At 42.9% G+C, this 13121-nt stretch overlaps 1 long non-coding RNA gene across 1 annotated transcript in view; it reads left to right on the top strand.

The window, feature by feature from the left end:
• Nucleotides 1-3391: 3391 nt before the first annotated feature.
• Nucleotides 3392-13121, top strand: part of LOC144457486 (uncharacterized) — a 55043-nt gene continuing 45313 nt past the window's right edge. Inside the window, exon 1 of the long non-coding RNA XR_013486826.1 lies at nucleotides 3392-3731. This is a non-coding gene — a long non-coding RNA (uncharacterized LOC144457486). The remainder of the gene's footprint in view (nucleotides 3732-13121) is intronic.

Below are 13121 nucleotides of genomic sequence, written 5' to 3' on the forward strand. Positions count from 1 at the left end.
ATACATGTTTTTAAAACTTTAGGTTTCAAATTTTCTCTCTTCCTCCATCCCCACCCACCCTCACTGAAAAGGCAAGCAACTCAATATAGGTTGTATATGTGCAGTTATGCAAAACACTTCCATAGTAGACATGGTGTGAAAAACTAACTCTATTTCCCTTAATCCTATCCTGCCCTCCCATTTATTCTATTCTTTCTTTTGACCCTGTCCTCCTCAGAAGTATTTACTTCTGATTACCCCCTTTCCCAATCTGCCCTCCTCTCTATCATCCCCCTGCTCTCTTGTCCCCTTCTCCCCCTATTTTCCTGTAGGGTAAGACAGATTTCCATACCCAATTGAATGTGTATGTTATTCCCTCCTTAAGCCAAATCCTATGAGAATAAGATTCACTCATTCCCTCTTACCTTCCCCTGTTTCCCCATCCACTGTAAGAGACTTTTCTGTTTTTTTTTGTGAGATAATTTACCCCATTCTACCTCTCCCTTTCTTCTTCTCCAAGTATAATCCTCTTTCATCCCTTAACTTTATTCTCCAAATATGACCCCTTAACCTTCAACTCACCTCTGTGCCCTCTATCTATCTATCTATCTATCTATCTATCTATCTATCTATCTATCTATCTACACATATAATTTTTTTCCTCCAACTACCCTAATACTGACAAAGGTCTCATGAGTTATAAATATCATCTTTCCATGCAGGAATGTAAACAGTTCAATCTTAATAAGTCTCTTATGATTTCTCTTTCCTGTTTACCTCTTCATGTTCCACTGAGTCCTGTATTTGAAAGTCAAATTTTCTATTCAGCTCTGGTCTTTTCATCAAGAATGCTTGAAAGTCCTCTATTTCACTGAATGACCATTTTTTCCCCTGAAGGATTATACTCAGTTTTGCTGGGTAGGTGATTCTTGGTTGTAATCCTATCTCCTTTGCCCTCAGAATTTATATTCCATGCCCTGCGGTCCTTTAATGTAGAAGCTGCTAAATCTTGTGTTATCCTGATTGTGTTTCCACAGTACTTGAATTGTTTCTTTCTGGCAGCTTGTAATATTTTCTCCTTGACCTGGGAACTCTGGAATTTGGCTAATATTCCTAGGAGTTTTCCTTTGGGGATCTCTTTCAGGAGGAGATCTGTGGATTCTTTCAATTTCTATTTTGCCCTCTGGTTCTATATATCAGGGCAGTTTTCCTTGATAATTTCTTGAAAGATGATGTCTACGCTCTTTTTTTGATCATGGCTTTCAGATAGTCCAATAATTTTTAAATTCTCTCTCCTGGATCTATTTTCCAGGTCAGTTGTTTTTCCAATGAGATATTTCACATTGTTTTCTAATTTTTCATTCTTTTAGATTTGTTTTACAGTGTCTTGATTTCTCATAAAGTCACTATTTCCAATTGCTCTATTCTAATTTTTAAGGAAGTATTTTCTTCAGTAATCTTTTGGACTTCCTTTTCCATTTGGCCAATTTTTTTTTTAGGGCATTTTTCTCCTCATTGGCTTTTTGGACCTCTTTTGCCATTTGGGTTAAGCTATTTTTTAAGGTGTTATTTTCTTCAGTATTTTTTTGGGTCCCCTTTAGCAAGCTGTTAACTTGTCTTTCGTGATTTTCTTGCATCACTCTCATTTCTCTTCCCAGTTTTTCCTCTACTTCCCTTACTTGCTTCTCAAAATCCCTTTTGAGCTCTTCCAAGGCCTGGGACTGATTCATATTTTTCTTGGAGGCTTTGGATGTAGGAGCTTTGACTTTGTTGTCTTCTTCTGGTTGTATATTTTGATCTTCTTTTTCACCAAAGTAAGATAATGTACTCTGACTTTTTGCGCTGCTTGCTCATGATCCCGGCCAATTACTTGAGTTTTAAACTCTTTGTTAAGGTATGAATCTCCTTCCAATGTGGAGAATGTACTCTCCCAAGCTTCAGGGGTTTGTACAGCTTTTTTCAGAGATACTTGTAGGGACCTGTAAATTTTCAGTTCTTGCAAGGTGGTATGATAAGGGGCGAGGTGTTTACTCCTTTCCTAGCCTGTGACCACAAGTACTCCTTTCTGTCCTGTAACTGTGAGGAGGGTTTTCTCTCCACAGCCACTACAAGCTCTACCACACCAGTGTTCCTCCTCACCCCATCACCTCCTCTCAGAACTGTGGCCCAGATCCAAACATGGGCAAAGCAAGAGATTCCTGCCTCAGCACTGGCAAAGAGATCCCTGCCATCCCTCTCTGATCAGCCACAGGATTCCCCCTCAGTCTATGGGCTGGAAGCTTGGGAAGCAGCTGCCCCCTCCAGGGTCATGCTTTCGGGGAATGGAGCTGAGACCCTGCCTTCCTGTCTCAGCACCAACAGAAACAGACTTTTCCCACTGGCCTTCTAAGTTGTCTTTGGCATTCTTGGATTGAGGAGTCTGGAAACCTCCACAGCTGCCCCTTGATTCAGTCCTCTGAGGCCTGCTCCAGGTTCGTTGTGGCCTGCGCTTCCACGCCCCACTGCGCTGCACTCCCAGCCCGGCGTGATATACTTTTCTGTTCAATCATCCAGGTTGTCTTGGGCTGGAAATTTGTTTCACTCTGTCTTTTTGTGGGTTCTGCTGCTTCAGAATTTGTTTAGAGCCATTTTTTATGAGTATTTGGAGGGGTTTGGGGGAGAGCTCAAGCAAGTCACTGCTTTCACTCTGCCATCTTGGCTCCCCATGAATGAAGGGGCAGTTCTGCCTGGCCCAGAGAATTGGCCCAATGAACAGACGTCAGAGTACAAGCCATCTGGGGCCACCATGTAGTCGAGAAGACCAGGTTTACTGATTATGGCCAGAGACTTGACATTCCTCTCTAGAAAACAGATTCCTTGACTGTTGAAATAATAGTTGGGCACACAGGGCCTGAAATTCTGTGATAAGATATAATCCCTTTGTTTAATGGCTAGGCTCTTTTCAAATCTTCAGGTTTCCAAGAACTATTTTTTTTTTTTAATCACAAGGGAGAAAATGTCACAGGCAAAGGTAATAGGCTTCTGTTTACCTAGCCCAGGGTAGCTATTGAGAAGAGAACCCAGAGTCATTTCATTTTCCAGCTTAGAGGGAGGCTCCATGGGGAAGAAGCTGCAAAATATTTTCCCATTGATTTCTTTGTGTTTAGAAAATTAGGAAAGAAATGAGTCAGGGATTATTTTCTTTCCTTAGTTGCCAAAGGTCTTGGGTATGCAAGCACGTTGCCGTGCTCCCAAGGGATTGGAAAACCGTGCTTCCTTGGTGACAGAGAAATCCCATGGCCCCATTTATCAAACATGCTTTGCTATTCTGAACCTGACACCAGCTTCCTATTAAGCACACAGACAGATCTGGCAGGAATATACATCCTCCTATTTAAGATTCTAAGCCCAAGGGACAGAATGGTTGCTTTAAACAACTCAATCCCGGCTTTGATAATCTTAATAACCTTGAATGTTCTCCCATTCAGGAGTTACCAATTAAGGCACGGGTCGATTGAGCTGGCTCACTATTTACCTTGGCAAACATTCCATCATTGTTAGACATACCTCCCCTGTCCCTCCCCTCACCCCCCTGGGTAAAGTGGAAGATGGCTAGGCATGCAGTATTCTGTCTCTGGCTGCCTCTGGAGTTTCTCAATGCACTGCCCTGGGCCGAGAATAACTGGATTTTTCCAAAGGTAAAGAAGAAGTGGGAGGAGAGAGGAAGAAGGATGGTATCTTTACTTTGCTGCAGACTACCTGTGTGACACTGGGTAAGTACCTTAGCCTCTTTGGGCCTCAATTTTCTCAGCTATAAAGTGGGGATAACAAGACCACTATTTCACCAGATTGTTGTGAGGACAAATGAGTTGTTGTACACAAAGCACTTTGCAAACCTTAAGTCCTTAGAGCAGGCTCCTTCCCCTTTGGGCAGTCAGTCTGGGGAAGCCTATGGACACCCACTCAGAAAAAAATGCTTATGTTTTTGTTGAGTTGTTTTCAGTTGTGTATGACTCTTTGTGGCCACATTTGGGGTTTTCTCAGCAAAGATACTGGAGTGAGTGGTTTCCCATTACCTTTTCCAGCTCATTGTACAGATGAAGAAACTGAGGCAAGCAGGGTTAAGTGACTTGCCCAAAGTCGCATAACTAGTGAGTGTCTGAGGCCAGATTTGAACTCAGGAAGATGAGTCTTCCTGACTCGAGGCCCATCATTCTATCCACTGTACCACCAGAAAAATGCTTATAAATGCAAAAAATGAAATACGTTGGATTCCAAGGAAACCAATTATACTGAAATATTATCAATCTATTTTTTTAAAAAGGTTACTGACTCCAGGTTAAGAGTTCATGTTGCAACATAAATGTCAGCTGCTGTTGATTTATTATTATATTTGGAAAGCATGTAGGATTTGCAGTCAGAGAACTTGGTATTTGTTCTCTGTGTGACCTTAGGCAAGATGAAGCTGTGCTACTTATGACCTGGATGAGCTGAGGTCAGCTCTTTGACCTCTCAGGGCTTGGTTTCCTCAGCTTTTAGATGAAGTAAATTGGATTAGGTGACCCTTGAGGTCCCTTCTAAATCTGTGTTCTGATTACCTTAGTCTTGAGAGGCAGCATTGTGTGATGGAGAGAATGCTGGAGTTGGGGTCAAGACCAGGGTTTGAATCCAGGCTCAGATACTTACTAGTTTCATGGCCCTGAATCTTATCTTCTCTGGGCCTCAATTTTCTCATCTGTAATATGTGGTGGTTGGATTCAATGACCTCTAAGGTTTCTTTTCATTCAGAATCTATGATACTATCCCACAGTCCTGTAAAGAATCAAAGACAATTAAATTTCCAATTTCTTATGCCCCTTTTCCTTTCCCCCTCATTTTAAGTCTCCTAACTTTGTTAAGGAACATATGATTTAAAAGCAAGTTATGCCTTGGTCACATGGTACCTCATGTCTTAGGCACGGGGATTGAAACCACCAATAATTTTCTAACTAAGTAAGCAAACCTTCTCAGTTCTCCAGGGAGAAAAAAAAAAGTCCCCAAGGAATAGTAGCCCTGTGCCCCAATCCTCAGAGCCATCTGGTTCTACTTCAGAACCCATTTCAGTGACATCTGAATCTGAAACTAAGTTGTCTTCACTGATTTGAAATTGTCCCCGACCTTCCCATCAAGAAAGTGATGTGTGGAATGCCACCTGGGAATTGGATAAAGGAATCAAGAAAGAGTAGCAGAAAGGTTGTGATTCCAAAGAAGGAAAGCCAAACATGCACACACACACACACACACACACACACACACACTGCAAAGTGAGTGAGTGTGGCCTGAAATTCTGCTCAGATGTTGATACAGATAGATGTGCTTGCCTTTCACACTTTGAGGATGGCTTCTGATGTTGTCAATCACCGCTGTGAGTGACAAAGTTACACCATGACCTACCTAGGACCCAGAGGGATTGCTATTCCACGGAAATCCAGATCAAGAATATCAGTCAGCCCTGGAAAGCATTTCAACACACACATACACAAAATCCTGGCACCCCAGAGAGACCATGAACCCTTTGTATTTTTTGAGACTTTTAGTTGCAGGAGAAGGAAAGTAACCTAAATTATGCAGCTATTTCATTAACCTAGGTGGTGTAGTGGATAGAGTCCTGGATTGGAGTCTGGAAGACTTGAATTCAAATACTTCCTCACACTTGAACAAGTTACTTATTTTCTCTGTGCCTGTTTCCTCATCTATAAAATTAAAGAGTTGGATTTGCTGTAAGATGCCCTCTAGCTGTAAATCTGTGATCTCTTGTTATTCTGGAAATTTTTATTGCCTGGCACTTCTCCCTCCCTCCCTCTTATGAGAAAGGGTGAAATGTTAAATAAACAAGCTGATGTTAAGGATTTATTTTAAAAAATCATTAGAATGTAAGCTCCATGAAAGCAGAGTCTGACATTTTACATTTTGGTCTCTACATTCTTAGTACTCCAGACAGTTCCTACCTAGCGCAAGACTAGTAGTTTAATAAACACTTGCTGCATTAGATTGAATTGAATTTTTTAGGAGATTCTCAGGGATTGGTCTTCTACCACTAGGTAAATCAATTAAATAAATCCTTTGTGAACATTAGGTACCAACTGGTGCCACCCTTCGAGGCTATCCATAATCTGTTGCCAATCTGTCCTTCCAAACTGATTCCACCTTTCACACAGTATTTTCCAACCAACCGTGGTGACTAACCTGTTTCCTGAGTTCCTCATGCTCTGTATTAAATGGAGTGAATGTATGAGTGTTTATTGTACTAAATGACTTTTAAATTTCCTTCTGGCTCTGACTCTCTGATCGGTAGAGTCAGAGGACCTGGATTCAAATCCCACCTCAGATGATTTTACGTTTGAGATGTTGACTAAGTCACTTATTTTTCTTGGGCCTCCATATCCTCATCTGTAAAATGAGGGATTTGGACTATATGGTGACCGAGGTCCTTTCAGTTCTATATCTATGATCTCCTGTTTCCAGATATTTGCCCAAGCTATCCTCCATTGGAAACGCTCTCCCTCCTCATTTATTCATTCATGACTCAGTGTCTCCTCCTCCAGGTAGTCTTTCCCTGACTCCCCCAGCTGAAAGTGTTCTCTCCCTCTTTAACTACTCCTAGTCCATTTGTGGGAATCTTTTTTGCACATCACTTTTTTCTTTTTGCTAGTCACATCCCCTTTTGAATAATACTTACCTGTATACACACTACATTCCCCAATAGAATATAAGCTTCCTGAAGGCAAATATTGGGCTGTTTTTACACAGGACCACAGAACTGGAGCATGGAAGGACTTTAGAGGTCCAATCCAACCCCTTAATTTTACAGATGAGGAAAATGACATCCAAGGAGGTTATATGACCTTCCCAAGGTCACAATGGCAATAAATATCAGAAGTGGGATTTGAAATCAGGTCCCCTAATACACTTTCAATTATAGCGCATTGCTACCCAAACTTCATTCCCACAGCTCTATAGTATTTGGTATCTAAAAGATGAGTATCTCAGGTTGTATATTGAGGCATTTCTGGGAATGGCAGGTTTGAGGGGAGGCTTTGCAAAGCTTCTCCTGGGCCCCTAGAACCTAACCTTCCTCCAGCACTCGGCATGGGAGACAAACATTGGCCCTGAAGGAGATAATCCTGGGCAGGACTTCAGTAAGATTTCTGATCTGGAACGAAGGCCATTGGATGTGACCGAGGGTTGAATCATGTCCAGGCATTGCTTGCAGAGAAAAAGACTGGCAGCCTCGGGGCAAATGAGCAGCACGTTCTTATTCCTTTTCCCCTCTTGCCTTTTGGACAATAACAATAATAGAAAAATATTCCAGAAGAAAGAGTGAGCTAGGAAGTGTCTATTATTAGTATTATTGTTGTTGTCGTCATTATTATGCTTTTACTTTTCTAAAGTCCTGTTCTTATGGAGTGTGTAGACATTTATTAATTTCCTCTTCCTCCACCACTACTGGGCAGGTGGGTGGTGACTACAAAGAAACATGGGGTGTCCAAGTTGACTAATACCAAGGAAAGAAAGAGAGCTTTGGTGTAGATGGAGTCCGTTAATTCGCCAAATCACTGGGGTCTGGACAACATTAGCATCGGGCTGATTTATTTTCCTGTCCAGCTTGGCTTGGTGCCTGACTGAGTTTTCCTTTCCATCTGAGAACTGCAGTAGAAGGACCCTTTATTTGCTGTCCCTTCTTGGCAAGAAAGGAACAGTAACAGTTCACATTTTTGTAGGGCTTGCTTATGGTAGTAATAATAATAGCTAACATTTATAAAGCACATGCTCCAGGGTCATTCTCACAACTCTCATTCTCAGGGGCAGCTCTGCTCCTCAAGAGTTCAGCTCTAAGAGTAACAATGATGGGCTGGGAGATTTTCTTTCTAGTTCTATCACTCAAAAACCCTCTTCTGGTGTGTCCCACCCTATCCATTGCCGATGGTTACTACCCCAACTCACTTAGACCTATCGGTCTCTCCTAAATATCAAGTGATCAATAAAAATAAATTAATGTTAAATAACTATTAATAACAGGAATATTTACTGAGAAAGTATACCAAATGCATCCACCCCATTCTTTCCTCTATACATCCTGGGAAAGTGGGCTCAACTTTGAACGGGTTGCTATGAAGCATTTCCCCTACCCAGGTCACTTCTGGTTGTGGAGTAGCTAAGGAATGAGGTACTCCCTTGCTTACAGGACGTGGTTTCTTGGGTGTTGGGTGGGGCCCAGCAGCTGGTTTCTCCGAGTTATCAGCTACTTTAGCTACTGTCCAATCCTGTCACAGATGCCAGTCTCTGGATCTCTGGTGGTTCCTCTCCTTTTCCAGTCACACGGCTCTTGGATGACATCATTTATGATGGTATCACGTTGTCATAGATTTAGAGCTGGAAGGGACATCAGAGGACATTTAGTGCATCCCCCTTACTTTGCAGATGGGAAAATGGGAGGTCTAGAGAGGTTAAATGACGTCTTCGCTTGGAGTCACACAGTATCTAAGCAGGATTGGAACTCTTCCTGACTCCAAGCCCAGTGCTGGAATCATTTTACCATATTGCCTCCACAAATGCTTATTCTTTTAAATCAATTTTGCTTTATTTTCAAATCTGCATTCTCTACTTCCCACTACCTCACTCCTTACCCCATTGAGAAAGCAAGAAAAACAAAACTCTGTTCCAGATGTGTATGGCCAAACAAAACGGGTTTGGTTTTTTTTTTTAAAAAGCCTCAATCTGTACTCTGAGCCTCTCACCTGTCTATCAGAAGGTAGGTCGTACGTTTCGTCGTGCGGCCTCTGGAATTGTGATTGGTCATTGTGTTGATCTGAGTTCCTAAGCCTTTCAGAATTGTTTGATTTTATGACATTGTTATTACTGCATGAATTGTTTTCCTGGTTCTGCTCACTTCCCTTTGCATCAATTCATACAAGTCTTCCCAGGTTTCCTGAAACCATTGCCATCATCGTTTCTTACAGCATGATACTTTTCTGTCACAAACACATTTTAGAACTTGTTCAGGCATTCCTCCATTAAAGGACACTCTGCTCAGCTTCCAATTCTTTCCCACCCTAAAAAGAGCTGCTATAAATATCTTTGTCTTTTTCCTCTTTCTTTGACCTCTTTGACACATAGACCACTAGACACATGGGTCCTTTTCTTCTTTCTTTGATCTCTTTGACACACAGACTGAGTCTCCACAATTTGCTAAAAGGAGTCATTGTTGGCAGTCTGCTGCAATCAACTCCACCCACCATGAGCCTCTACCATGATCTGTGATAGGTGATGTTTCTGGAGTACTTGATGGTAGGGAACAGCTTGAAACACTCATTTGCTGTTCATAATACCACCTTGGGATGGTGGTATCTGTGCATTTTTATTCCCATTTTGCAGATGAGAGAACTAAGGCTTAGACAAGTCAAGTCAGCAAGCATTTATTAAATGCTTACTTACTGTGTGTCAGGTAAAGAAAGACAGTCCCTGCCTTCAAGGAGCTTATATTCTAGTGGAGGAACACATACAAGGAAAAATTGAAGAGCCAGGATTGGAACTTAGCATTTTGGACTCCAAATTCAGATCTCTTTCCACGTAAAGGTGAGGTCTCAAGCCTGTTCATGTTTTCATTCCAGAAGGAAATCAGGAAGGATTTTCTTTAAGTTGAAGAAATATAAGGCTCCATCCATAGTAGCTGTAGTCTTTCCAGCCTTCTGGCAATGCCACAGATCTGCGTGGCTGTCCCTTGTGTGGTTCATGATGTGCCAACCATTACAAATCTCCATCAGTACTCATCAGAGCTGCGTGTGCCATGGTGCGTGCGTGTGTGTGTGTGTGTGTGTGTGTGTGTGTGTGTGTGTGTGTGTGCATGTATGCATGAAAGCATCTATCAGAGGAAGTCAGACGACCTGGGTGCAAATACTATCTGTTATGCTGCCTTGACTGCGTGACCCTGGAAAAATCACTATGAGTATGAAAGATCTGGGACTGTATTTGCATATCTGGTGTGGAGGAAAGGATAAGAGATTTCAAACAATCACAGCCTGCTCATTTTACAGTTGAGGAAGCTGAGGTATACCAGGCCAAGTCTGTGACTTGTCGAAGGCCACACAGCTAGTAAGTGAGGCTGGATTTGAACTCAGGACTTTCTAATTCTAACAACAAATCCACTGTGCCAGCTAGCTGCCAACAGGATCATTTGATCATAAGAGTTAGAGTTGAGAAAACTCTTTGAACTCATCAGAATCCTCTACCCGTCCTCACCCACCATATGCCCTGCCCATGCAGAATTGGGATCAAGCTTCTATACTACAATGGCTAAACAGCTTGTCCTCCTCCCTTCCCATTTGTGCCAATGATTTGTTCAAACTCTCATGCTTAAAAACTGACTGTTGCCAGGCCAGCTTCTTAGCCCCCAATTTCACCCACATCAGCCCAGGCTATACTTTCCGCAGCTTGGCTGACTTGTGCCCTTGCAGTCCTGGCACACACCATCTCCTCCCTCACTCCTCCAGCATCCTGAGCTCCTGACCCCAGGTCTTCAGAATCTGAGCCATTTTCTCATCCTTCGTACACTATGGACCCAATAATGGGCACAAGACTCCAGATGTGGTGCTGTTCAGTGAAAAGAGAATCAACCAACAAACAGTCATTAGGGGCTTACTCTATGCCAGACACTGGGCTACAAGTTACAAGGAAAGAGATGATTGCTACTCCTAAGAAACTTCCATTTTACTGGGGGAGACAACATGTATTTATAGAAGTAAATACAGAATATAAACAATAAGTCCAAGGTGGGATGGTTAGGAGGGGGGCACTAGCTGTGGGAAGTAGGAGGGAGGAATTAGGAAAGGTTTCCTATAGAAGATGGTGTCTGGGGGCAGCTAGGTGGCACAGTGGATAGAGCACCAGCCCTGGATTCAGGAGGACCTGAGTTCAAATCCAGCCTCAGACACATAACACTTACTAGCTGTGTGACCCTGGGCAAGTCACTTAACCCTGTTGCCTAGCCAAAAAAAAAAACCCACCAAAAACAAAAAACAAAAAAAGAGAAGATGGTGTCTGATTTTGTAACCCTTGCATGAGAGGCAGGGTGGTACAATGGATAGAGCACTGGGGCTAGAGTCAGGAAGAAATGAGTTCTGAGGCTGCCCAAGACATTTACTAGCTGTGTGACCCTGGGCAGTTCACTTAACCTCTTCAGGCCTCAGTTTCCTCATCTGTAAAGTGGGTGGCTTCTAAGGTGCCATCCAGTTCGAAGCCCACGATCCTATGATTCTTTTGGTCACAGCCCAAGCAACAATTGACTGCACTGACTTTTCACACCACAACCAAGGCATGTACGTAGCTAGGTTTCCACAATGACCTTTGGGAGTCTGTCCTCCTCCTTGCCACTTTTCTACTTGGTGCCAGCAGGACTTACTATGACTCCCAGTGCCCTATCTTGTATTTGTCCTTCTTGAATTCCATCCCTGTTAATTTAAGCCCTTTCCTCCATTTCTTCCCAATTGTGTGGGCTCTCAGCTCTGCTTTGCACAGGGATACCAATCCCCTCCCACTTGGCATCCTCTGCAGAACCAGCCTTGGCACTGCCACTGCCTAGGTGTGTTCGCAAGTGTCATTTGTACTGTCTCTTGGATGCTGAGAATGATCTCCATGGTACGCTCCATCTGGTAGAGAAAGACAGGAAGCGGCCTGAAAATAGCACCCCCCGCAAAGCAGAATGAGTTGATTGGGCACAAGGTTAAAGGTGCCGGATTGAATCCAGTCCCTAGCTTCAGGGTGCAGCAAACTCTGCCTTGCTCACTTCCCCTAAATATACATCCCACTAGTCTATTAACCCAAGGTTCTAGTCTTCACAGTCTCCCTGTCAATTTGTCCCCCACCCCCCATTTAGGCCAGGAACTGCATTGACCCTTACAGATTACTAGGAACAATTCAGGCCTAAAGAAATGACCAAACCATTGTGCTGATCTGCTTTCTGGCATGCTCAGTTGAATGACTTCAGAGCTGAATAAAATACACAGATGCATTGAGGTCAGTATAGTCTACTTGATTCTCTTATTTGGGATGTCTGTTGACAAGATGTCTGTCTGTCTAATTCTATCATTTTAGGGTGGCGGGAGAACAACGGAAAGTTTTTCTTAAGAAAACACAATCGGTTAACCAATGAAAAGCCGTAGGACGGAGACAGAAGAATTGATTTAGAGCTTAGAGGGAACTTGGAGATCATTTAGTGCAAACTGCTTATTTTAAAGATGAGGAAACTGAGGCTCATGTCACTTGCTCAACATTGTGTTGGTAGCACTAGGAAGAATCTCGTAGAATCTCAGAGTTGTAGGGACCTCCTTCTATGTAGTGATAGAAGGCAACATGATGAGGGGTAAAGTGTATGGGATGTTGAATCAGATTACCTGGCTTGGAGGGACAGCTAGGTGGCACCATAGTGCATAAAGCACTATGCCCTGGAGTCAGGAAGATTCGTCTTCCTGAATTCAAATCTGGCACTTATTAGCTTTGTGACCCTGGGGAAGTCACTTAACCTTGTTTGCCTCAGTTTCCTCAGCTGTAAAATGAGCTGGAGAAGAAAATTGCAAAGCACTCCAGTATGTTTGCCAAGAAAACCCCAAGCAGAGTCACAGAGAGTTGGACACAACCGAAATTGACTGAACGCAAACACACACACACACACACACACACACACACACACACACACACACACGCAGGTTGGAAATCCAGCTGTGCCATGTATCCATGTGTGACCTTGGGAGAGTCACTAATCAATCTGTGCTTCAGTATTTTTATCTACGAAATGAGGCATTTGTAGTAGATTACCTCTAAGGTCCCCTCCCAGTTCTGAATCTATGACAGTACGATCTTGAGTCATCTAGAATGATACACATCCAGTCTGTAACTGAATAGGAATCCCCTCTAAAACATGTCACAAGGGAGCTGGGAGGCAGCCATGGGATCATCGCAAGAGCCCTGGGTTTAGGGCCAATGGAGCTGGCCAGTGGAGTATTCCCACACTGCCACTTACCATCTGGGCAAGTACCATTCTGGACTTCAGGTTCCTCATATAGTTTTCTAGTTGCTCTAGTGGAAAGAGTCACAAAGACCTGAGTTTAAATTCTACCTTAGATGTTTAC

This window comes from Phascolarctos cinereus, unplaced genomic scaffold (genome assembly GCF_003287225.1).
Source record: "Phascolarctos cinereus isolate Bilbo 61053 unplaced genomic scaffold, phaCin_HiC Scaffold_1;HRSCAF=81, whole genome shotgun sequence".
Classification (NCBI taxonomy): domain Eukaryota; kingdom Metazoa; phylum Chordata; class Mammalia; order Diprotodontia; family Phascolarctidae; genus Phascolarctos; species Phascolarctos cinereus.